Source organism: Cebus imitator, unplaced genomic scaffold, assembly GCF_001604975.1.
Source record: "Cebus imitator isolate Cc_AM_T3 unplaced genomic scaffold, Cebus_imitator-1.0 Scaffold112, whole genome shotgun sequence".
Lineage (NCBI taxonomy): Eukaryota > Metazoa > Chordata > Mammalia > Primates > Cebidae > Cebus > Cebus imitator.
This window is the reverse complement of record NW_016107427.1, coordinates 2,493,070-2,497,410: the sequence shown is the minus strand read 5'-3', so window position 1 is coordinate 2,497,410 and position 4,341 is coordinate 2,493,070.

Here is a 4,341-nt window from a genome sequence, read left to right as displayed (position 1 = left end):
TTTCAGTAGGGGGCGCCCTTGGTGGAGGGTGGGGTGGCTGTGGGGTTGGGACAGGGCACTCAGGGGTGGGCTTGGGAAGGTCACGCGGGTGGGCTTCAGGGCAAAGGTGGGAAAGGGATGAGGGTGGAGGTGCCCTGGGAGGCGGTGGGCAGGGGTGATGTGCGGGTGGGCGGAGGGGTGGAGGCGGGGCCGGTGGAGGTGTGGGTGGATGAGGCCCAAGTGGAGGTGCCCTGAGGGCAGGGTGGGCAGGTGGCTCATGGGGCTCAGGGAGCTGTGCCCAGGGATTAGGAAGGGAGTGGGGGTGGGGTGGATGGTGAGTTGGAGACGGGGCATTCAGGGGAGGTGGTCCTCTGGCAGGACGGGGGTGACGATAGGGTAGGGTGGGCGTTCAGGGGTGGGCTCAGTAGGGAAAGGAGCGGCGGGTGACAGCAGGAGTGGAGGTGTGATGAGGTTTCAATGGAGGTGGCCTTTGGGGCAGGACAGGGGTGCAAATGGGGTGGGGATGGGCCTTAGGAAGCTCAGGGTCAGTCAGGATGGGAGGGGTGGGGGTAGATGGTGAGGAGGAGATGGGGGTGTTCAGGAGCTTGGTGTTTGGGAGGGGCTTGGGAGCTCAGCCTGGAGCCCCAGGGATGGGGGCAGCTGTGGGGAGATAAACAAAGAGGGAAGGGTGGGGTAAGGGGTGTTGGGTGGGGAATGTCAGGGCAGGTGGGGGGTTAGGGGCTGGGAGGGGTAGGTTCAGAGTGGGGGATGGAAGGTGGGGCAGGAAAGGGTGCAGGAGGGCGGGGTGGGCAGAGGGGCACTGTGGGAGGTGTGGGTGGGTTGGAAGGGGGACTTTATTGGAGGGAAGTTGGGGGCTTCAGAGCAGAGGGCGGAGGACCGCTGGGCAGGGCTGGAGCCGCAGGACTATTATGGGGGCGGGGGACAGTGGGAGAAGACCTGTGGGCAGGAGGTGACGCCCTGGAAGTGTGGGCTGGGCCTGGTGACTTCCTCTTGCAAGTACCGCATGAAGGGTCACCACACAGGAGCAGCCTGATGGCCCTTCAGCTGCTGGCCCAGGAGCAGAGGCATCTCAGGGAGGCTCGCCAGCGGAGGCTGCCCAGTGCCTGAGGCCTCCTCCCAGGAGGACACTGAGGGGCTGTGACATTGTAATATCCTGTGTCTCCAGAATGGAGAGGGCGTGTCTTGTGGTGGCTGATTCCAGGGTGTCTGCAGGTTCATTAGTGCAATCGCAGCGTCCACCGTGGCCTGAGGGCTGGGTGGGGGTTGGGGCCGGGACTAGCACCTCAAGGTTTGTAGAACTTCAAAGCTGTTTTAATGGTTTCTTTGGTTTTTTTATTTTTATCTTTTATTTTTTATTTATTTATTTATTTATTTTTTTTTGAGACGGAGTTTCGCTCTCGTTACCCAGGCTGTAGTGTAATGGCGCGATCTCGGCTCACCGCAACCTCCGTCTCCTGGGTTCAGGCAATTCTCCTGCCTCAGCCTCCTGAGTAGCTGGGATTACAGGCACGCGCCACCATGCCCAGCTAATTTTTTGTATTTTTAGTAGAGACGGGGATTCACCATATTGACCAGGATGGTCTCGATCTCTTGACCTCGTGATCCACCCGCCTCGGCCTCCCACAGTGCTGGGATTACAGGCTTGAGCCACCACGCCCGGCCCTCTTTGGTTTTTTTAATGAAAAAAAGTGAAGGGAGAGAATGCTGATGAAGACAGTGAAATCACTTCCCTGTGATTGAGTAAAATGTTCTTGATTGCTTCTCCTTTTATTCCAAAGAGTTTTTTTTTTTTTTTTTTGAGACGGAGTTTCACTCTTGTTACCCAGGCTGGAGTGCAATGGCGCGATCTCGGCTCACCGCAACCTCCGCCTCCCGGGTTCAGGCAATTCTCCTGCCCCAGCCTCCTGAGTCGCTGGGATTACAGGCACGCGCCACCATGCCCAGCTAATTTTTTGTATTTTTAGTAGAGACGGGGTTTCACCGTGTTGACCAGGATGGTCTCGATCACTTGACCTCATGATCCACCCACCTTGGCCTCCCAAAGTGCTGGGATTACAGGCTTGAGCCACCGTGCACGGCCCAAAAAGCTTTGTTTTTAAGGCACTCACTGGATTGAAAGTGATTAAAGGGAGCCGGCCCTCCCTCCCCTGACCCCAGCCCCACACCCAGCCTCCCCTGCCCCTGTGGTGCTGTTCCCGCCTGCACAAGTGGAAAGCGGGGAGCTCCTGGAAGGGTGGTTTTCTTTCTTTTTTTTTTTTGAGACAGGATCTTGTTCTGTCACCAGGCGGGAGCACAGCGACAGGATCTCAGCTCACTGCAACCTCCACCTCTGGGGTTCAAGTGATTCTCCTGCGTCAGCCTCCTGAGTAGCTGGGATTACAGCCATGCACCACCACGCCCGGCTAATTTTTGTATTTTTAGTAGAGACAGGGTTTCACCATGTTGGCCAGGCTGGTCTCAAACTTCTGACCTCGAGTGATTGGGAAGGGCAGTTTTCTAAAGGCTTGAAGGGATGGCCTCCTGGAAGGCGGGGAGCTCCCAGCCTTGGTGGAGGCTGCAGGAGGTTCTGTCCAGGGCGGGTGCCCCGGTGGAGGCCACCGGACAGGAAACCCCTTGTGTCCATCTGAGTCCCCGGTCCCTACGCACTACCTGCAGCTCAGCAGAGACCAGAGCGGCCTCAGCAGGGGAGAGGCCCAGCGCTCTGCAGATGGGCCCCAAAGAGCCAGCCTCTCATGGGAAGCCCTCGGGGGGCTCAATCCCTGAGGCCACCCCTGGCATCGGACCCTGTGTATGCCCACCAGCATGCAGGCCACAGGTGCTGGGCACTGGGGGACCTCTGGCCTCATTCTCCGATGCCCCAGGAAGCCCGGAGGCCACACCACGTGGTGGTGTGTGCCTTAAAGCTCCCAAGCAGGGCTCCGGGGCTGGTGGAGCACAGTCCCCCTGTGTGGCTGCCCCTTCCTGGCACTCATGGGTGCATCTGGCACCTTCCTTCTGCATGAGCTCCCATGCCCCCCACCCAGCCTGGAGGTTACCTGTGTGCTGGATTGATGGGGTGACCCACAGCTCACCCCACATTGATTTCCGATGCCATCGAGCCTAGGGGGTCTGGAAAGACCCTGTGACTCAACTTGGCTTTGGCCCCGGCCCAGCTGGACCCAGAGTGGTCACATACAGTGTGGGCCGTTAGGGTCAGGAAGAAAAGACAGGACGGCAGCCGCTGCTGTGGACGGCAGCCCTGGGGGCCTGGGGTGGTCACTGAAGCCTCACCCAGCCCAGCTGGCTGGTGCACTGGACCCCAGCAGGGGCTGTGGCTTCTCCCACCTTCCAGAAGGCACTGTCATGGGTGTGCTTGGGAACAGCGTGCATGGTCAGATTGCTTAGGACACACTGCCTACCCCTCGTCTGCTTGGAGGGTCGAGATTTGCATCCCTGCGTAAAGTCTCTGAGAAGCACATAGGACAGACGCCCTTCATCAAGGGAAGCCTCTGTCTCTTCCGGAGCTGCCAATGCAAAGAGCCTTCCCCTGATGGTGCATTTCTAAATGGCACATGAAACTGTGTCCGAAAACACCAGGTGGGAAACCACACTCCAGAAGTGAGAAGACCATGCTACTCAGCCTCTGTCCAGGAGCCCGTGATGGTGTGAGGACTGGTGCCGATGCCGGCTGGGGCTGGGGAGCCCCGGGGACGCCATGCTGTGCACTCTGCCCTCCAGCCCACGGCCTGGACCGAGGTTGTCTCACCTCCGCCTGATCAGTCTACAGGCAGCAGGAGCCAAAGCCGGCATCTGGGGACAGGCTCGGGGCCTTGGGCCACGGGGGGCTTCTGTGGGGCAGACCGAGGTGGTGATCTCGCAGGCGAAGGGACGTGGTGACCCCTCCACATTCAGTGGCCGCATCGAGTCACATGACCCACCCAGCTGTAGTGGGGTGGGGAGTGGTGGTATTTTGTGTTTGTGGGGTGAATGAATGAATGAACAAACCTTCTTTCTTCTCCCGAAGAGGAAGTGCCTCTGGAGTCAGAGGTGACGTGACCCTTGCATCGCCTGACCTAGAGAGGACATCGCCTGATCTGGAGAGGACTGCAGGGTGCCCCAGGGCCCAAGCTCCAAGACTTCTCCAGCACCACACCCAGGCCAGCGGCTCTCTGAACCTTGGACAAAGCTGACGCTTTAATGCTGAGAAAGACGCTGAGCACGGTGGCTCGTGCCTGTAATCCCAGCACTTTGGAGGTTGAGACAGGTGCATCACCTGAGGTCAGAAGTTTGAGACCAGCCTGACCAACATGGTGAAACCCTGTCTCTATTAAAAAATACAAAAATCAGCCAGGCATGGTGGCA